This window comes from Bufo gargarizans, chromosome 6 (assembly GCF_014858855.1).
Source record: "Bufo gargarizans isolate SCDJY-AF-19 chromosome 6, ASM1485885v1, whole genome shotgun sequence".
Classification (NCBI taxonomy): domain Eukaryota; kingdom Metazoa; phylum Chordata; class Amphibia; order Anura; family Bufonidae; genus Bufo; species Bufo gargarizans.
The window spans coordinates 79,605,834-79,628,769 of NC_058085.1; the positions used below are offsets into that span (position 1 = coordinate 79,605,834).

General features: G+C 45.1%; 1 protein-coding gene across 3 annotated transcripts in view; it reads right to left on the reverse strand.

Moving 5' to 3' along the window:
- LOC122940262 overlaps positions 1–22,936 on the reverse strand; it is an 83,929-nt gene that overhangs the window by 28,011 nt on the left and 32,982 nt on the right. For all 3 annotated transcript variants that reach the window (XM_044296809.1, XM_044296808.1, XM_044296810.1), the window contains one exon: positions 19,490–19,656. The gene's annotated coding sequence lies outside the window, so the exon portion shown is untranslated. The remainder of the gene's footprint in view (positions 1–19,489; positions 19,657–22,936) is intronic.

Below are 22,936 nucleotides of genomic sequence, written 5' to 3' on the forward strand. Positions count from 1 at the left end.
TGGTCTGTGGTTAGGCTATCAGGGCCAGAATAGCACCCCCCTGTAGGGCAATATCAGGGACAGTTCTTTGCCCACCCTTTCCTTCAATACCACATCATCATCTAGCCCAGGGATAGATGGTGTTTGCTTTCCCTCCTGGATTCATCGATGTGCACTGGAACCCCACAGATTGTGGTAGGACATATGGTTTCTGATTTGGTGCCGCCGAGCACCTGATTTAGTGCCGCCGAGCACTTGTTATTGCCTACCACATCTATGCTTTTTGCTTAACTTTAATAATTTTATTTATTTTCATTTTGAGGGATATCTTTTCCATTCACACGTCTGCAAAATGGGTCTGCATCAGTTCTGCAATATTGCGGAACGGGTGCAGACCCATTCATTTTCAATGGGGCCGGAATGTACTGTCCGCATCCGCATTTGCAGATCCACACTTCCGCATCTGTGCTTCCATTTCCGCAAAAAAAAAAGAACATGTCCTATTCTTGTCCGCAATTGCAGACAAAATTAGGCATTTTCTATTATAGTGCCGGCGATGTGCGGTCCACAAATTGCGGAATGCACATTGCTGGTGTCCGTGTTTTGCGGATCCTCAAAACACTTACGGACGTGTAAATGGACCCTCATAGTAACATTATTAAAGGTTGCGTTTTATCTTTATGTATATTCTAATAAATTGCCTTCCTTGTACAATGTTATAATATACTTTCTATGTTAGAAAGTATATTATAGTGCATTTGTATTGTGCGGCAGTTGTGTGCGGTTCTGCTGCAATACTGCAGGTATATAGAGGGACAAGCGTTATTGGAACAAATAATTTCTACTGGCGTGATCTACCAGTCGTTCCCCCCAAAAACTGATTGAAGCAGGGTGTTATATACCAATATACTTTCTTTATAGTGCATTCGGGTACTGTATAGTGCATTTGCGCATGCGCAGAAATTATATTGCCGATATTTTGCATTGAAAAAAATTTAATGAATGGAGATCACAAATTCGAATAATTCATCTGGTATGTCACTGTCCATGTTGTGGGACTATTTGTGCACTTCTAGTAATTATTTCTTGGCTGCAAATATGAGCTGAAGGTTTTTCAGGTTCGCCTGCCATTAAAATGAATGGGACCCGCTTCGAACTTGCGGTTCGTGAACATTTGATCGCGTTCGAGAACCGTCCCGGCAGTAAGTATGTGGCTGGAGGTAGATTACACGGTCATTGGATATCAATTTTACAGCAGCAAAACCGCAAACAAATGCTGCACACACCTATATAGAAAGTATATAATTGGTATATAACACCCCTGCTACAATCAGTTTTTTTGGGAGGCAACTGGTATATTACACCAGTAGAAATTATTGTTTCAATAGCGTTTGTCACTCTATGTAGATGCGGTAACGCAGTAAAACTGCAAACAAATGCTGCACTACCCAAATGCACTATATAGAAAGTATATTATTGGTATATAACACCCCTGCTTCAATCAGTTTTTTTGTAGTACAACTGGTATATCACACCAGTAGAAATTATTTGTTCCAATGGTGTTTGTCACTCTGTGAAGATGCGGTAATGCAGCAAAACCACAAACCAATGCTGCACTACTTAAATGCACTATATAGAAAGTTTATTATTGGTATACAACACCCCTGCTTCTATTTGTTTTTTGGGGGGCAACTGGTAAATCACACCATAAGAAATTATTTGTTCCAATAGCGTTTGTCACTCTGTGTAGCTGAGGTAACGCAGCAAAACTGCAAACAAATGCTGCACTACCTAAATGCACTATATAGAAAGTATATTATTGGTATATCACACCCCTGCCTCAATCAGTTTTTTTGGGGGGCAACTAGTTTATCACACTAGTAGAAATTATTGGTTCCAATAGCGTTTGGCACTCTGTGTGGCTGCAGTATCGCAGCAGAACCGCACACAAATGCTGCACTACCTAAATGCACTACATAGAAAGTATATAATTGGTATATAACACCCCTGCTTCAACCAGTTTTTTGTGGGGGGCAACTAGTATATCACACCAGTTGCAATTCGTTATTCCAATAGCGTTTGTCCCTCTGTATAGCTGCAGTTTCTCAGCAGAAGTGCACACAACTGCTGCACAATACAATTGCACTATAATATACTTTATATGTCACACTTATCGATAGCACACCTATACCAGTCCTTAAAAGGACTTTTGTGGACTTTTGTTAGCTAGCATTTTGTGTCCCTAACAGTCTGTCCCTGCTTCACACAGCAGCCTTTCCCTACATTGGCAAAAGACTGAATGTAAAATGTCTGCCAGTTTTTAGTTTTTTTCAGAGGGTGGGGGTATGTCCATGTGCTGAAATGTCTCAATTGGCTGTCCTGTACCACCTGATGGATGACTGTTGGTAATTTAGGGAGGGGAAATGGAGAAAGAAACCTAAGCTCCAAAGGGGGCCCCTATTGTAACCAGGACTTGCACAGAAAGAACACTCGGACAACAGAGTTAACTTTTAGCTGGGTGATGATCGGCCACAGCTTGTTTATTTGAACGTCAAAATCAAGAACTGCAAACTTGGAGCAGTGTGCCAACCACTGGGTTTGCCACCCGGCGGGCAAGTACGCCGACAGCTATCACCAACTCTCTGTTGTAACAAATGCCTCTAGCTGTGACTTCCATAGCTTGAATCAGACCACGATTCTTAAGAAAAGAAAAATAACGTGAACAAGTATTCCACCATAAAATCTTACACCAAACGCCTATTACCGGAAATAAGTCACATAAGGGAGGGAGGGCAGGAAACTTGGCTTCCACGGACAAGAGGAAGCTCTGAGCTGGGGGAAGGGATTAACACCCTTTCCCCACCCCTAGAGCATGACACCATCAACCAGGAACAATTCAGCATTAACCCCTTGCTGACCAGCACCATTATAGGGGCCCGACGACCCACATGACCATGGGGATTGGGAAGGGGGACCACCAGTCCCTAAGCACCCTCCCTAATCCGCCGGGCACTTGCCAGACTGTTGGTAATTCATGGAGGGGAAAGGGAGAAAGAAACCTCTGCTCCAAAGGGGTCCCCTATTGTAACCAGGACTTGCACAGAAAGAACACTCGGACAACAGAGTTAACTTTTAGCTGTGCGATGATTGGCCACAGCTTGTTTATTTGAACTGCAAAAATCAAGAACTGCAATCTTGGAGCGGTATGCCAACCGCTGGACTGCCGGCGGCCAAGTACGCCAACAGCTATCACCAACTCTCCGTTGTAACAAATGCCGCCACAGAGGAGAACCCGTTACCTTAAACGGGGCTCAGACCACCACCCAGCAAAAACATAGCCTGTTCAATACCGTCCTGCAAGCCGGAAATAAAGATGTCAATGCCAATCTCCGTGAGATGGACACCATCTGGCCTCATTAGAGACCTATTATCCCCTTCAAGTTGGCGATGACGCACTACGATACCACCACGGGATCGCACAAAACGGGACATGCGGGAATTGACTGTCCTCCTGCACTTCTCAGCAGCTTCAGCATCCCTGGCCCCATGCCATACCACTCGGGGGATGATTTCCGACCACACAAACACCATCTCAGCGAAAAAGGACTTGAATCTTTCAGTATCCGAGTGCATGAGTGTCATAAGCTACGCTAATCGTGAGAGGCATAGGTCGTTACCCCCGGCATGAATCACGAGTATAACAGGGCCCCTAGTGTGAAAACTAATGTCTACCACCTCTGTGAGAATTTGAGACCACTTAAGACCTCGCATCCCTCTTCAAGAGACATCCACTTCCCGAAATCCCAGCGTTCGACCTCCAGGCCTGCACCCTGCTCTCTGAGCTGCCCAAAAGATGTACGAGTGGCCAACCAACCATACCGCAGGGTGCACCACACCTAAAAGAAAAATAGTCATCACAAGCCCAATATTGAAATTAAGGCCACAACCATGACCATACACCACATACATAGTCTACACATAAAGATACATAACTAAATATAGTTTTACATAATTTTCATTTGTATTCCATTTTTTTTCATAGCAAAAGATCTGGCCTAATGTACCTGGTATAACAAACAGATTGCCACATGCCAATACGCATGACCTTAGCTTCTGGCAGGCCCACCCTGGCTGCCTCCGTAGCAGCCCCAATACGAAACAAATGAGTTCCGAACTCCATCGATAGACCCCCACTCGCTCCAAGCAAGTGCAAAAAACAGATGTGAACTGGAATTTAGTCAGGGGGGAACCATCCTGATGAGTGAAGAAATTAGACCCCCCAGATTGCAGAGCGCTGTATTCTGTAACCAGGCGAACCGGACAAGCCAATCTGAAAACTTGGTGGAGGGGAATCCACACCCCTTTACCAAACAGATCCGTCTTAGATCTGCGAACCAAAACTCTAATTGCTCCATTACCAAAAACTACATCCTTAAATAGCAAACCCCCCGGTCTACTACCAGAGGGAGGGAGCAACTCACCCACAAGCGGGGAGCAATGCGGCCTCAAAACTTGAAACGCACACACCCGGACAAACCTCGACCAGCCTGCATAACAAGCTGAACGAGATGGGACACCTGCAGTCCCTAACAACATACTCCTTTCTCCAACCCTTTAAAGCCTGCCTAACAATGAAATGTTTTGTGACATCAGGCCAACCACACAGCTGGAAGTGGAAGGCTACCACTTCGCCGACACACACCCATAGATCTCAACTTGAGCAACCACTCAACCGTCACTTCTAAGCGGAGACCGTTATATGCAGGCACATCCCTCAAACCAACCACAGACAACCAGTCAGCCCAGGCCTTACCGTGAGCCTGCCAAGTCGCCGGAGCCACCGACGAACTGATAAGGGACATCAGCTGTTGACCACCAAACTCCATAGGTGCTGTGGACATTCCTCCCCGACTTGCACCGCCTCTGGAAGCAGCTCCCGAAAAACCTGCCAATGAAAACAGGATAGGACGTCAGCAATTCTGTTATCAACACCTGGAACATGGTGGGCCCTGAAATTAATATTATGCTCCAAACAGCGCAAAACTAAATGTCGCGAAAGCGCAATATCCTGTCAAGAAGAGGAAGACAAACGGTTAATACAGTGAACTACCCCCAGGTTGTCAGACCAAAAAGACACATGGTGGTCCCAAGTTTTCGCCCCCAAAACTCAACCGCTACCACAAATCAGGAATAATTCCAGTAACGTCAAATTTTTACACAAACCCAGGGAGCACCATGAATCCGGCCAAGGAGAAGAACACCATTCCTTACTTAAAATGGTGCCAAAACCACAAGAACCAGATGCATCCGAAAAAAGTGACAGAACTGAGTTTGGCACCTCCGTTATAGGAATGGAGAAAAGCCTGCCAAACACCCAAGGTCAGCTTGGAGCAACCTCGTGAGGCGAATACAGTGATGTGGGGACTTAGCCCCATGGGTAGCTAGTGACAGGCGCCTGGAAAAAACACAGCCCGTGGGCATCACTCTACACACGAAACAAAGCAGACCCAACAAAGACTGTAACTGTTGAAGGGTAACCTTCCGGGCTGCAAGAAAACCTTCAATTAAATATTGCAGCTTACGGATCTTCTCGCGGGGCAATCGGAAAACCATCTCAACGGAATCAATTTTAATCCCCCAAAAAGACAATCGCGTGACCAGGAACCTCCGTTTTGTCGACTGATATGGGAACCCCAAACCTAGCCATACACGCTAAGAATATGTTCAGGAGAGTAAGGCAAACATCCCCCGATCCCGGGGAAACAACGAGGAAACGGCCTCATACCTAACCACCCACTCCAAGAAACAACCAAACATTTCAAAATAGTGACAGGAAATGGAACACCCCATGGGGAGACATGTGTCATAATAAAACCGGCCCTCAAAAGAACATCCCAGAAGGTGATGACAATCCGGGTGGACCAAGGAGAAGTCTAAAGGCTGATTCAATGTCTGACTTTGCCAGGAGAGCGCCTTTTCCCGCCTCCCTAACCAACGCTACCGCCCAATCGAAAGAGACATAAGACACAGAAGCATCCTCAGGAAGAATGGCATCATTCACCGACTAACCCTTAGGGTAGGAAGGGTGGTGTATGAGGCGAAACTTACCCGGCTCCTTCTTGGGTACCACCCCCAAAGGCTATACTATTAAGTTAGGAAAAGGTATAGGTATAGAAATGGCTCTTTAATTCTACCCAAGGAAACTTCCTTACCCAACTTCTCCCGGAGGACTTCAGGACTTCAGAGAACACTGGGAACCTGCTCAACATAAATGGTATAAAGAAACCAAATGTGAAACCAAAACGAAGCTGGGAGGCAGCCAGCTTATTGAGGTAGATGTCTAGCCAAGGGGACATCTCAACTACGCTCCCTGGGGTCCTTGGGGTCATCTGCGCTGGGCTGCTTAAAGTGTTTAACTTGGGGGTGAGTGCATCGGTTAGCAGCTTGATTGCCACCGCAGGCCGAGCATTCATGCTTGTATTTGTACAACCCTGCATACTTACAATGTCCCTCATTAAAGATACAGCACTCCCCTGGGTGGCGAACGGCCACTGATCCCTGCGTGGAAGATGCTGCGGGACCAGTGGCCACACCTGGAAAGGGAGTCTGCCTCTGTGAGATCATGAGGCGAAGCCAAACATCAGTGGCCTTAACCCCCCAACCCACCTCAGGGTGTAACGCTAAGCGCCGACGGAATTCCTCATCATATCTCCACCAAGCGCTACCGCCATGGGCTCTGCAAGCGCTATAAATCGTGTCCGGATAGACGAACAATTCCGAGCAGCGGTCAGGGTGGCGCTGACCCATGATACTACCTAAGACCGAGAAAGCTTGCAACCAGTTATTCATGGTCTTGGCGACCCTTGGTTTACGTTCAAACGGCTTATCAGAAAAAAGCCTCTCCTTGTCTATTGTATGCTGGTCCACAGATATCAATGACCAAATATCAATGTATTGGTTGGAATAGATTTTGTCTTTCACTGTATTGTCCACATGGTATCCCAGAGGGCTAACACCACAAAAGAAGGAGTCCTTATGGACCCCCGCCAAAACTGGAGTCGGTTTCTGAGAAGGAGGAGGGGTTGGAGGAGAAGGAGAGAACTTGTCTAACAATGCTTTCAGCGTCGATTCCAAATCAACACTAACCCCACCCGCCCCCCATGCACCGGTATATTGGTACTTACCAGGTGCTGCAGTTGATGATGCCGAGGAAGGACCGGGTTCCGGGACCTCAAGCCGGGGTTCTGCTGTTGGTGCCAGGCTGGGAGCCCTGGATGTATGACTAGGCACCTGCCTCTTGCACTTTGAACATGATGTCCGGCTAGACTCCTCAGATACGCCCGCTGAATCATCCCAAGATGATGGAGAGCGCCACCTAGAGGACATGGAATGCCTACTTCTTCTGGAAACCCTGGAATGGTGACAGGACCGGCGCCTGCGGGAATTACGACGGTAGCGCCTCCTGCTCTCCCGGAAGGAGGTAGAAGACATGGAAATCTCCCTGCGCCTGCGCGACCTAGCAGTGGAAAAGGGGGGTGGGGTGGTGGGGGGAGGTTGACTACAATAGGGGGCTCCAGCTGTATACTAGCTGCCCCAACTAGCTGCCCCAACCTGGCCCTGGCCACCATCTATAGCCATGGGGGCAACATCTAGTCCCCTCTGGCTATCGCCCAAAACAACTGCCGGCCCTATGGGCTGGGAAGGAGGGGGGTCAGGGGGGATTAATGGGCCGCTGAACTCCCATGCGCACCCATTTCATTAGCAAAACTCGACTGCCCCGCGCTGCCTAGTTCCGGAGCGCCAGGAGAAGACGACGGCGGAAGGGGAGGGCTAAAAGCGCACTGAAGCGCATCGCGAACCTGCCGACCAAACGGAGCAGCGCATGCGCCGACTGGGAAGCTAAGGTGAGTGCGGGCATCGCCGGCAGGCTGTGACCTAAACGGGCGGGAGGGTGGGAATGCCGTGCGGACCGCCAGCCCCCTTTTGAAGCAACGGAGATGCCTGTGGGCTGCGGCAGCACCGTCTCGCTCAAAAAAGCAGGAGCAGAGGAGGAGGGCTGAGGGGAGCTGAGGCTGCTCAAAAATGAATGCAGCCAGCCCTCGCCCCCTCAGAGTATCTCGCCAGAAGGGCATCGCTAAGGGAAGCGTCCCTTGTGGTCATCTTGGAGTGGACAGAGCCAGTCAGTACCTACCAAACTTGGCTTCCACGGACAAGAGGAAGCTCTGAGCTGGGGGAAGAACTATATAACCTCCTGAGAGGGAGGGATTAACACCCCGTCCCCACCCCCTAGAGCATGACACCATCAACCAGGAACATTTCAGCATTAACCCCGTTGCTGACCAGCTCCATTATAGGGGCTAGACGACCCACATGGGTATTGGGAAGGGGGACCACCAGTCCCTAAGGACCCTCCCTAATCCGTTGGGCGCTTACCAGTGTCATGGGTCAAAGTTCTTCACAATGTAAAAGATCATGACGGGCGCCAATATCACCATATGTTCACATGTTCGGCGAATCGCGAACGAGCAAAGTTCGCCGTGAAATGACTGCCGAGTGAACCGCAAGGCCATCTCTACTGGTAACATGGTCAGGGGCACTAAAGACATTGATGCATCATAGCCCGTCTGAACCAATCCCACTAAAAAACAACTGTAGCACTGTTGTGGAAATTTTATTAGGATGTGTTTCTAATATATTGTGTATTGTCATCATGTCTCTCAGTGTCAGGGTAAAGCATTGGGGTGGATATCTTCCCGTGTATGTCCTGTCACAGCTGCTGGGCGCAGGTCCATGTGCTAAGCACTGGGCTGTGGGCTGGGGGAGACTGATGTGTTCAGCAGAGCAGTGTTTTGTTGGCTGATGAATGGACGCCGGCTAGGGCCCCCTCGCAAGACGTGGATTTATTGGTTTGGCGTGGATGCATTAGTTAAGAGAACAATATATGAAAGGAACGTGCGTTTGTTGTCTCTAGTGCGCCTGATCAGCCGCATGTTTGTTGTCTCTAGTGCGCATTGATCACTGAGCAAGGCTGGATAAAGTTTGCTCCAGTGGTAATGGTAGGTTATAGTATACATGTGTTTGTTATCTGGCTAGATTATTGTAAATGATGGTGTCTTGTCTTCCCATGTCATCACTTCCTGTATGTCATCACTTCCTGCATCCTTGTTACATGAAGTAAGTGGTCGGGTGATGGGCCAACCCCTTTTCTATTGTTACACCTTTTGTGAGTAAATAAAAGAAACAGACTGGGCAGGGGGAGGGGCAGTTGCTCAGTAAAGTTTGATGAGAGCGGATTTCAACTATTAATATTTCTACAACAAGCACAAATTGCTGAAAAAACTACTGCTGGCTATGATTCGAAAGCGCCTGAATACACAGGACATCACAGTTTGCTGCATATGGAGCTGTGTTGCTGCAGACTGGTTAGGATGCCCATGTTGACCCATGTCCACCAGTGAAAATGTCTACAATGGGCATGTGAGTATCACTTTTGGCCATGAAGCAATAGAGAAGATGGCCTAGTCTGATGAATGTCATCATGTAGACAATGACACCGGGATGCACCATGGGTAGAAAAACGGCTGAGGCAGTGTGATGCTCTGGGCAATGTGCTTCTGGGAAACCTTGGGTCCTGGAAACATGAGGATATTACTTTGACACGTTCCACTGAATACACCCCTTCAAGGCATCAGTATTCTCTAATGGCAGTGGCCTCTATCAGCAGGATAAATACATTTCAGGAATGGTTAGAAGATCATGGAAAAGAACCTAAGCTGTTGACTTGGCCTCCAAGTCAATTTTTCAGTACAAATATGGCTGCTTTGGATTTTTTTACTAAGCATTTTCAAAATGTTTGACAGCCATGGATATATACCTAGCTATAATACTCTTAAGGGCCCCTTTACACGGGCTGATAATTCGCAAAATAATTGCTAACGAGCATACCTATGACCTGGTGGTAAAAAAGTGCTGCCCATGAACGAGCAAAACGCTAATAGATCATTCATGTGGACACAAATATTGTCATTTCCCGGCAGCAGATTGTGCTGTGTAAACAGCTTCTGCTACCTGCAAACAATGATTCTGTATAGGGACAAGCGATGGCATTAGTGATTACTCCTCCCCATACTGTGGAGGAGATTGCTGCATGTAAATGCTGTGGTCTCCAACATAGATGAGCAGGTGATTGCCAGGAAGCAATGCTTCTTCCCGACAATCGCTTGCTGTATCGTCCCATGTAAAGGGACCTTTAGCAACTTGTGTTCATTGACATTATCTACTTTATCACTATATATATGTTCAGCGGTGGCTCAATGATTGTCAGAGCAGACATCTTTAGACATTTCTTGCTTGTCCAGATGGGACCAAAAAGTGGAGAACAGAGGGGAAGCCACTTAAGAAAAATGTAATCCCACTGGACAACCTCTTTAATGATAAGTCGTGTGATTACAATATCATCAGTTTTGTGGTGTACAAAATTTTGGAGCAAGTCACGGTTTGTGCTAAAAATTGTGACTTTTTATGAAACTTGCTATTTTTGTAAAAAGGGGGCTAGGTGTGAGCGAGTCTCTCACAAAATCTTGACTCCCCAACACCTTTAAAGGGAACCTGTCACCTCAAAAAAGTATCTACACCCGCCAGCAGTACCTCATAGTAGGTCATGTTTCATCCTGTTGTCCGATGCTGCATAAGTTAAAAAAAACACCGCGCTATAGTGCCGGCCAGCTTGGAGTCAAGGTAACCACGCCCTCTAACTGTCCCCTCTTGCCAGAGAGTGACAGCCTGCAGTGAGGCCGCAATTCCCCAGGTCTCGCGCATGCGCATTGCGCCGCTGAAACTCGGCTATCAGCGGCAGCAGGAGATGGGATAGCGCATTACTACAGAGCGCACCTCGCATGCGCGAGACTTGAGGAATCACGGCCGCACTGCAGGCTCTCACTCTCAGGCAAGAGGGGACGGTTAGGGGGCGTTGTTACCTTGACTTGAAGCAAGGAGGCCGCTGCCCCCTTGACTCCAAGCTGGCCGGCATTATAGCGCTGATGGAGAATAAAACTGCGTTTTTTTTAACTTATGCAGCATCGGACAACAGGATGAAACAAATGATTATAACAGGCTGCGGTCTACTATGAGGTACTGCTGGCGGGTGTGGATGCATTTTTGAGCTGACAGGTTTCCTTTAACAATATCTGTGCCAAAGAACTGGAGAACATGACACCTGAAATCTATTCCAGCCCATAGCTAGAGTAGATTTCAGTTCTTGTAGCATGCACCTCTTAAACTAAGACTGACGTACACAAAGGAGATCTTAATAAATCTCCCCCCGAACTTTTTTTTCCAGAAGAACGAGTGTGTTGACAGAGGAGACTTGAGCAAGATAGCCAAGGCTGGGGAGAAAAGGCATCATGCCCCAGTGACATTAAACAGGTAAGTATGTGCAACATATCATGTACTGCCGGAGGTCCCCTAAAGTGAAGAGGGACCCGCTCGTGATGACACTTTGTTGCAGCGGACAGGTGTAGTACCCAGGTCTGGGTGTATCCATTACCCTTTAAGAGGTTTTTACGATATATGTCCCTCTGACAGAGCAAGTTGCCGTGACACCAGCTGCATTTCAGTAACGAGGACATGGAGTCCCCTAAGTAGATGGTGATAGTGGAACACAGTGTAGGAATGCCTGAGAGGTGTAAGGGTCGCCTATAGTGCCCTCAGGTGTGGCTTTAGCACTTGTCACGGTGCTTCTACCTGGATATCCTTGGATCCCAGACGTGGTGGTCCGAAGCAGTGCAAATAGGGTAATGGATGAAGTGGGGGAATAAAGGAATTGAGTCCAGACTTGTATTAACATTGAACACAGTTTTACTTGGCATAAACTTTTATCAGGGAACAATCTTCCAACTTTATCTTGATTACCTGCAAGCTTTGGCATGAAGATCTGGCAGGCAAACAAAGAAAGCAACAAATTCCTCTTTGCTGAATCTGTACTGTGACAGCCCTCCTATGTCAACAATATTAAATAGGAATCTTTTCCTTTTGCTTGCTTTCTGCTGCAACTTCTCTCTTTGTCTGACTCTATCTCTTTGTCTTTATCTTGTCCAAGGAATATTTCCCCTTGGCTTGCGAAGCTTTCAGCTTAGACCTCTGGGCCCAGCAGAGCAGACAGTGCTCTGCTGGCCGACACACAGCCTTCTCCTGGAAAGGGGTAGACTAGACTCTACACAACCTGTCCCCAAGGAGGGGAAGAGGCTAGACTGACCTTGAACAAACTCAGCAGATGGCGACACTTCTGGCAGAGCTGTGTTAGATAGAATGGAACATTTATTCCATTCTATTCCCCTCTCTAGAGAGGGAGGAGTTGAGTGAGTTAGTTGAGTTAGTTAGTTCAAGGTCAGTCTAACGAACTCAACTAACTAACTCAACTAACTCACTCAACTCCTCCCTCTCTAGAGAGGGGAATAGAATGGAATAAATGTTCCATTCTATCTCACACAGCTCTGCCAGAAGTGTCGCCATCTGCTGGTGAACCAGGCACATTAGATGTTAAACCATTACAGAATAATAAATGTACATATTGTGCAGGACCTAGGATAAATACACATGATGATACAGTTTACACCATTAAGGATAGTGGAGGGGTAAAAAGAGTGGTAATGCCCCATTGCGGGGCGTTACATTTGCTTTCCTCTGCAGGTCTGTCCAGGAGGAGAAAGGGTGGATGCCAAAAGCCCCCTCAAGCGGTGACCAAACCCTTTAAGGCTTCCATACAGACTATAGCTGGCTGAACCTGAAGACCAGCAGAAGATCTAATGTGTATGGGGAGCTTCAGACTCTCTGCCATTAATGATGTGGGGGAAGAGACGGATGGGGCACATTGAATTTCAACACCTGATCCTTTAGTTCTCCTGCCAGATTAACCACCACCAGATGTGTCTGGCGAAAGCTATCTCTACTCTCCCCATTGAAAACACATTTATTCTAGGTCAAGCCGAAATTGTACATATAGGGGGGAATTGGCAGAGACAGCTGTAGGCGTATGTTGTTCCAAATAATTGTGGTAAATCATTTATCTATCAGTTTAGCAGGGCTACGGCATCTCATTGCATGCATTGTAAATGGGAAAATGCAACAAGAACGATTACATGACCCAGGAAACTAATCTAGTATAAAACACTCAGCAAAATGCCTCTAGGAAATGTGCCCTAAATTGACACAATTTACATATTTGTTGGCACATTGCAGCTCTAATAGCAGGGATGTAGAATGTTTTGGTTTTTTTCCCCCCCATGAAGAATGCTTAAATAAAACATTATTTTAATGGGATTTTCACAAGAAAATGTTTTATTTATACCAGCATGACCAGCATGGTGATTAATGGGCACCATTTACCTGCACCGTTATTGTGCCTGTTTAAATCTTTAAAATTACGTCTTTTATGGTTATTTTAATACGCCAAAGTACATACCAGATTATTTTACTTTAGTCCCTGACAGTATTCTTCTATGAGAAAGAACTTATTTTTACATTGTTACTCATATATAAAATAGTGCAGATTGTGTTGTTAAAGAAGACCTGCTATGCTCCCCTTCAGAATGAAATATCACAGGGGAAGAGGAGAGGTAAGGCTGGGATATTTTATTACATAAACTGGAATATGTTACATTTGGGAGTTTGGAAAATTGTTAGGAGATGTGATGATTTTTGTAATTATTTTTTTTTTCATTGGTTTAACATCCTTAGTGGTCTAGGGCAGTGATAGGGAGTGGTCTAGGGCAGTGATAGGGAGTGGTTTAGGGCAGTGATAGGGTAAATTTTGAATTCCTTGTTTATCTAAGGATCCTATAACGAATGCTAGTCCACAGTATAGCAAGTCAATTGGTGCTTGTACAGCTCCACTTATTGTGTGTCCTTAGTTCGGACACATGCTATGTGACCCACTTAGGAGGTCATGGGCATATTAGTTAATAGCTTTATTTTCATATAGTCAGAACAGACTAAAGATTGCCCTATTTTTCACCTACTATTAAATATAAAACATAAACTTTATTATAGTTCATGTATTAACATACTCGAAGAAAATATTGGTAATGTTTAAAAACACTACAGTGGAACACACAGTGTTAGCGGTGCAGATGCAGGGGTTAAATATGTCTACTGCTTGGCTTCTCAGCAGTGACAATAGATTTTTCAGTTAGTAACTGGGCTGGTGTGTTGCGCGCACACACCAGCTCATCTCATCAATACTTGTAGGCACGTCCTAACTATTTCCTACCTAAGGCTACTTTCACACCAGCGGCACGGACCTCCGGCAGCCTTTTCCGACGGGTGAACAGCCTGCCGGATCCGTCATGCCTCTAGTGACCGCGTGCCTCCGGACTGCTGCTACGTCCCCAATGACGGCAGAGCACGGCGAGTGGCTGTCGGAATAAATGACGGACATGTCATAGTTTTATTCCATCAGCCTCTCGCCGTGTGCTGCCGTGCCTCGCCAGAACTCCGCCACCGCCCCATTATAGTCAATGGGGATGGAGCGGCAGTCCGGAGGCATTGCCATTATCCCCAGACATATTTCAAGGCCGTCAAGACAGTTTCTTCCTTCTCTCACCCATGACCACATCTTGCAATCCCTACTTTGGGGAATCAATCTTACATACTCTTGCTACCTTAGTCACTTTTTGATTCCACAATGCTAGAAAACCCGATGCTCGGGTGAGGAGGTGCCCTCAGGCATCTCTTAGTTTCTCCAGGTCTTCTTTGTCCATGTAGGTCTCTCTCCTGTGATTTATCCATTCGATTTGATGAGGAAATGCTTGACTTCTAGAAGATTTTTGATTCTTTTAGATGCTAAGGGTGTCAACTACCGGTAATACACGGGAACCTCTTAAAATCTCCATATCAGCTGATGGTTTTACCATCAGTCCTAATTAAGAAGGAATTTGAAGGGCTCATTTTTTTGCCCAGTGTCACACTTTTAACCGTTATATGTGAGAGGACATTTCTTTTACATTTTTAGATTCTTTTTTTTTTGTATAAAAGCAGCTTTTAGTTTTTGCAGGTGAACATCCTCGGCAGTGCTCCTCACTTGTGTATATGTGTGTTCTGTGGAAGCTGCTTTAAAGTTACAGTTCAGGCAATTACGGAATAGCAAAGTGTACACATGCTGAGACTACAGAAAGGAGCTTCGCTCTTAGCTGGAAACCAGCTTTGCTACTAATTGACACATAAAAGAAGGAAGGACATTGTGTGTTGGTAGGAGGCTAACCCAGCAGAGGCGAAAGTAGCTGGAACACACGGTACCCTCTGGAGAGTCGGAGAGATAGTGAAGGAGCCCTGCCGTAATTGTTTGGCACTCCTGTCTCCTTCCGACTGACAACTGCACAGAATTTTATGCCTTAAATCGCTTTTAGAAATCAAATGTTCTCCAAAAGCTAAACAACCATAGACGGCACGGACTCTCATTAATTAAATCTTGACTTCTCCTGCCCCATGGTGCAATGTATATACCGCATCGTCATAATCCAGTGAAATAAAATAGTAACAATTGTTTAGGGTCCTCCAGTACATCCCAGCATGCTCGGCCAGTGGGTAAATTAACGTCGATAAATGTTATCTTTTAGCGAGGCGATATCAGAAGCTCTATGCTCACAATTCAATCCTCTTGCATGCGGCTCCATTGCCCTGAGTTTTCAGAATTACGCAGTTTTATCCTCATTTTGGCTTTGGGAAAGAAAAGTAAATTGTTTGTCTAATGACCCCAGCGACTTGGAACTCCATATTAGCAGGGAAAACAGCAAAGTAGGTAGTTTTGTTGGCAAAATAAAAAACTTTTGATTGTGGTTTACAGCAGCCATAAAGCAGACCACGTATTGAGCTTGGACAGGCCGATGTTTGTTAGTCTTATTCTGCAGCACTGAATTGACGTGAAGTCGTAGGATTGCTATTATGTGGATGAATATAGTGACGTGCCCATTTTGCCACCAGTTTAATAAGTATGTTGAAAAATTGCATAAGTAGCTATTCTCAAATGTGACGTTTTTGTTGCAATTGCAGTCTTTAGCCGCAGGAGCTATTTACCGTAAATCCATTGAGCAGACCTCCCAAACGTCCCAGATCTGGTGGGACAGTCCTGGATTGCAGTCGCTGTCCCAGTACGGGGAAGGTATGTCCCGCTTTCTGCAAGCTGCCCCTGCTTCCAGCTCTCTGCTCCATCATTTCTCCCCCCTGCTGGCTCTCCACACCTCTGGTCTGTGGGGGTGGGGGGGTGGTGGCGGCTGACAGACCAGCCGCCAATGTCCTGCTGCTGCTAGGAACAGGGTAAGCATGTGGTGTTTATTTTTTTTAACTTTCTGTGAGGGGTACGCAGCTGGGCATATTACTGGAGGCACATAATAGGCATATTACTGGGGGCACATAACTAGGCATATTACTTGGGGCACATAACTGGGTATATTACTCGGAGGCACATAACAGGGTATATTACTGGGGGGCACATAACAGGGCATATTACTGGGGGCACAGCTGGGCATATTACTAGGGGCACAGGTAGGCATAATTCCATGAGGGGGCACATAACATGGCATATTACTGGGGGCACATAACAGGGCATATTACCGGGGGCAAATCTGGGCATAATTCTGTGAGCGGGAACATAACTGGGCATATTACTGGGGGCACAGCTGGGCATAATTCTGTGAAGGGAACAATGTGGGCATAAATACTGTGGTGGCATAAAGAGGAATAACTACTATGTGGGGGAATTAAGGGGATTGGTTGGGATTAGGTGCATAGTTATGTTTTGGGCGGAGTTAGAGGCGTGGCCTAGTGCTGAAAAAATTTACAGCCGCGCAAAGCGATGTGTCCCTCTTTGTTCATTTACAAAGTTGGGAGGTATGATTGAACGTCACTTGGTAGGCTTCATGGACTGCAGATCTACAGGTCTAAGGCCTCATGCAAACGACCATATGTTTGTTTTGCACCCGATTCAAATTTTTTGTGGATCAGATGTGGACCTATTCATTTCAATAGGGCAGCAAAAGATGTGGACAGCACACCGTGTGCTGTCTACATCCGCATGTCCACTCCATGCAAAAAACCTAGAAAATGTCCTATTCTTATCCGTTTTGCGGACAAGGATAGGACATTTCTATTGAAGTGAAAGAGAAAATGGCATTATGCACACAGCTAAAATCCGTGTTTCACGGATCCGCGATTTGCAGACAGCAAAACACAGGCGGTCGTGTGTATGAGCCCTATAGAGCCCATTTCTAATCAGGTATGAGATGACTATGGATGGTGAAAAGGAGGTATGAAAAATTATGGCCCCAGTCTACATCTTAGGGTGTATTCACATTAGCTTTATGAATGCCATTATAGGGTTCTGTTATAACAGAATATACGGAATTCTAGGACAGGAATGCAAAATGGAAGCCTTTAAGGGGCATTCTGCTTTGCTCCAGTCCTAATACATGTCTATGGGGGCCACATAACGGTTCCATTATACATGACAGGAAAAAATAGTCCTGTCGACAGGACTATTTAAAATGAATTTTCATTTGTGCCTATAGGACATGTACAAAGAAGGAGCAAAACGGAATGCCTCTTAAAGGAAGGCTGACCATGCTGAAAAGCAAGCTGACCTGTGGTGAGATTACAAGTTTTGATTCGCAAGCGGCATGTCACTGCTAGCGGGATTCATTGGCTGTAGCAGGAATATGTGAACATGCCCATGCTGAGCCAGAAGAAAACAAGATTGGAACCTGGAAAATGGACACACTGAAACCATTGTGGTGGATCGACATGGCTGGTAAGATGGTAAGTATGAGTCTTTCAGCTGCAAGCGCTAGGTAATAACTACTTATTCCTGGACAACTCCTTTTATACTGTACAAGACTTTCTCTGTCGAGTGACAGTCAAGCCATTGATATAGGAAAAATTACCTTTTCCATTGCAATACAGGAGCCCAGCTGTGCTCTCATGGATGTGTCTGTGGACATGCTGTTGACTGCTTGCCATAATAGACCTCAGAACTGAGAACACAGCTTTTGGCTATAATACAGACAGGATCAATGTAAGTCAAAGGTTAAAGTCCTAACAAGCTTAGAGAGCAGCTTCTTCCCTCCCGCCTCCTCTCTTAAACTGGTTTTATAGACTAGTCAACTAAATTTGAAAGTTTCCACAGGATTAGATGACTAATGTTTATGGGGCACCCACTGGGTATCCTAGCATGCTTTATTCCTTCAGGGATCTGGCATTGGCTTATTCCTCTCTCCCTGTTGAAATAAACATACATGTCGAGTATGCATATTAATAGTGGAGTAAGAACTGTTGGCAGAAGATGCATTCAGCTGACAGTTCCCGTATTTTATATCTGGAAGAAGTCAATGGCACTGATTAAAATGTATTTTGCATAGTAAAAAGGCAATACACTGCTTTTACTTACACATGCCTTGTTCCCCAGTAGCAGGAGGCAAACTTAAATGGCCCCAAACCTTTCAATTATTTTTAAATAAAACAATAGTGTAGGTGAATATAAGAAATTTTGTAATATATCATATCAGTGAAAAATGTCTCTTTCTTCATCTAGCAGCTCGTTCCCCTCCCTCTTTTACAAATATTGTGTTTCTCTCTCTCTCAGCACCTCCTCCTCCCCCTTCCATCTCTTTAGACTTCTACGGGACACTTGTAATTTGATCATTTAGCGAGCTTCCAGTCCCTCTAATCTTTCGAGATGGTTTTAGCAGAGAATGTTAGTTTGGGGGGAGACATTTTTCTATGAAACATTTTTATATTCACCAGTACTATTGATTTATGCAAGTTTTTGAAAGGTCAGCGACCATTTAACCATACCAATAAATACTCAATGGAGTAGAACAATCAGCTCAAGAGAAGGTACCTCCCAAGAATAGCAAGTTTGTATTCGGTCCCATTGGCAATAAATTGCATCGAGCACAACCTAAAAATATATTTTGTATCTTTTTACCTCTTATTTAAGAGCTGGCAAGATGTCAATCTGCCTCACTTACATGAGAATCAATAAAAAGAACCCAAAAAGCCATTGGGAACAGCGTCACTTAGTGAACCAATCGAGACATGTCAATTTTTTTTACTGATTTCATGGTGACCCTTGGGACTCCAGCGTTACTATATCATATCAGTCTTTCAGCATGCATAGTAATTTCTGGAGTACTTGTGCAGCCTTAAATTGCTCTCAGAAAAAGAGCTGGTAGTCTTCTGCAACACTTGTCGTTCCAGCCCAGATCCTTTTTAGATTTTACTATTCTATTGAAGTCAATTTCTTTCTTTCCCTGAACAAGCTTGACGAGATTAAGTGTATAGTTCGTTATGTATTTTGCCTTAACCTTCATGACCAGTTAAACTTTCAGTTGTGCTTTTATTTTTTTTTAAAACCCATTCTAGCCACTGGCATCTTAACAAGTGTTTCATTAAATCGGCACCGACTCTAGCTGTCAGTCTGGGAAAATCCTCTGTAGATTGCGAGGATTAGAGAAATACAAACCTTGTTTGCAATTTCATCTAGGGGCTCAATTATTTTGTTCTTAGTTTTCGGCATCGCTGCAGAAGCAAACCTTGTATAATATGGATTGTTCTTCTGGTGCACTTTAACCACTTCTTCCACAGTGCTCGTGCTCAGAAGTGCTCATTTGCCGATGGTTTTCTGTCTGCCTGGAATATAAAAGAGTTCATCAAGGATGATTTTATGCTAATGCATGGAAAGCAAGAAATTGAGAATGAGTGTTTCAGTACATTCTACATTTATCTACTCTTTCATTACATGCCTTTCATCCAGCCAACCAGTACCCTGCTATTTACTAAGACGGACAAGAACCCCAAAACAGGGGTGACTGTGTAGTTGGAGTGAATAGATTTTACCGGTTTGATATTAATCCCGAATTTCCCCAAAAATTCAGATTTTAAAGAACCAGAATTTTTTTGTGAGAGCGAGAGCCCAGTAGCGCACACTCTACACTACAGCAATATATAAATGCGTTATCTTGGAGGTACTCATTATGGAGAGCACCTAGTATGTGCAGTACATGTACGGAGTATTGTAGCCCAAGCAATGTCCCTCTGGGTTTCTGGGAAAGATATTCAAATTAGTTTTCCTAAGCCTATCTCATGTCAACAGATGTAAAGTGTGCGAATTTTCATATATTCTGACCTTTTTTTCCTTAAGTTGGACCTCTATCAGTGGAGGAAATTTAAAAAAATCTCCACCACCCAGTATCAATGGAACACCACTTCAATCATTATTAATAGGTCATAGAGGTCTCCCATCTGACAATTTACTAGTATTGGATGTAGAAACTAACAGCACCAATTGTGGTTGAATAGGGTGGAGGCTAGAAAAAAAATTGTGGCAACTAGAACCAGTGAAGAGCTGGCTGTAAAGGTCCGCAGCCAGATTTAATATCTGAGGATGTGACAGATCCCTTTAATAGGTCAAACATTGTAGACACAGAAGTTGAAGGGGGCAGACCCATCAGTCAGTACGTGTAGGTGTGTGCACACATATTGCTCCACCATGTCGCATGTCCCTGTGATGTCCACGATCCAATTGGATATCTTCTCTATCAACTTTCGATGTTCTTTTATGCACCTTCCTTGGTAATCACGGGTAGCGGGGAATCAGGGATCCACGCCGGAGAGGGAGCGTGAGAAAGGTATACCACATCCAAGGGAGGTCAATGGATGAAATTAAATGTAATCGAGCGGAAATGTGGGACAAAGTATTGAAGCAGAAGCTAAGGAGGGGGCGCGCGACGATTGCCCACTCCCGACTCGGGAAGGTAGTAACGATAAATAACAATAAAGGACTCTTAAGATGCACTGTTATTGGAATGATTATTAAAAAATTATAGGGAATGTAGATGGCATCAGAAACAGTTATCTTCCTTCTGGTGGAGAGCTAATTTGCATACCTTTTCCTGTGGCATGCCGGAGGGGGATCCATGGCAAAACACCCATGGAAAATTACGTAGTTGACGCAGAGTGTGGTAAGTTGAAATCGCAATGCGATTTATAGAACTTGAATTAATCGCATTGCGATTTCAACTTTCTCAAATCCGACAGTACATTCTAGCATGGAGTCGTTCCCATGGTGATAGGGGCGCTCCATGAGCACGGAAGTCAGCAGAAGTTCTGTTGAAATCGCAATGCGATTTATAGAACTTGAATTAATCGCATTGCGATTTCAACTTAGAGCTTCTGCCGACTTCCGTGCTCATGGAGCGTCCCCATCACCATGGGAACGGCTCCATGCTAGAATGTACTGTCGGATTTAAGAAAGTTGTAATCGCAATGCGATTAATGCAGGTTATATTAATCGCATTGCGAATTCAACTTAGAGCTGCTGGGTTCCTAATGGTTGTATTGCTAGTATATAACGAAGATTGAGAATATAGTGCTATATTCGTTATATTCGTCAATTCTAGCAATACAACCATTAGGAACTTAGCTTGCATTCACTAGCTTGCATTCGCAATGCGATTAATATAACCTGCATTATTCGCATTGCGATTACAACTTAGATCTGAGTTCCTAATGGTTGTATTGCTAGAATTGACAACGAATATAGCACTATATTCTCAATCTTCGTTATATTCTATCAATACAACCATTAGGAACCCAGCTCTAAGTTGTAATCGCAATGCGATTAATATAACCTGTATTAATCGCATTGCGATTACAACTTTGTGACACTGCAGCTTCAGAATTAATCGAAGATGGATGCTGTCCTTGCTTTTTGATAGGCGGTGGGAGGGTCTGGGAGGGAGGGTCTGCTGCTGATTGGCTGGAATGTGTCTGCTGACTGTGAGGTACAGGGTCAAAGTTTGCTCAATGATGACGTATAGGAGGCGAACCGAACATCGCATATGTTCGCCCACAGCGGCGAATGCGAACAAGCTATGTTTGCCGGGAACTATTTGCCTGCGAATAGTTCGGGACATCTCTAACCACCGCCTCTTCCTCCGAACTAGACAGGTCACTCGCATGACCTTGATTCCATGTAGGGTCTAGTATCTCATCATCAGCCACATCATCTTCCACCCACTCTTTACCCCCTGCCCTCCTTGTTGGTCTGCATACTACATACTGTCCTAAATGCAATGTAGGCCGCAAATGTGCTTTCTAGAGCAAAAGATGAGCATTTGTCACCCAACAATGTAACAGACGAATAAGTGAAATGTATTTCCTTGTCCACTATGTAGAGCAGGGGTATATCACAGCCAAAAATTGGTGAATGTCGGTCTGCATGCTGCATAAATCCGCAGCAGTTGGCATCTGTGTTTTGTCATCATCAGAGACGTGCTGCGGTGGTCTTCCAATGTCCTCATCCTGAAACATAAGTGGTTGGGCATCAGTGCACTCAATCTCTTCCACTTCTGGTGCAGGGCTATGTGTATGGCCCATGGAAACCCTGCCAGCAGTCTTAAAAAAGCATAACAGACTTCTGCATGACTTGGGGCTCAGACTGCTTGCCTGATTTGCAAGGGGGTGAGTTGAAAGACAGATGGCCATGGGCTGTAGGTGCCAACTCTGATCTTTCAGCAGGGACCTGGGTGGTAGACAATGCCATTGAACTGTAGGCACTGTCAGCCTCCCAATCTACTATAGTCTGTACTTGTTCTGGCCTCACCATTCTTACTGTCCTAAATGCAATGTAGGCCGCAAATGTACTTTCTAGCGCAAAAGATGAGCATTTGTCACCCAACAATGTAACAGATGAATTAGTGAAATGTATTTCCTTGTCCACTATGTAGAGCAGGGGTATATCACAGCCAAAAATTGGGGATTTTCACCCGACAATGTAACTGACAAATTAGTGAAATGTATTTACCTATCTACTAGGTAGAGCAGGGGTATATCACAGCCAAAAATTTGTGAATTTCACCCGAGAATGTAACAGACAAATTAGTGAAATTTATTTGCCTTTTTTGCTAGG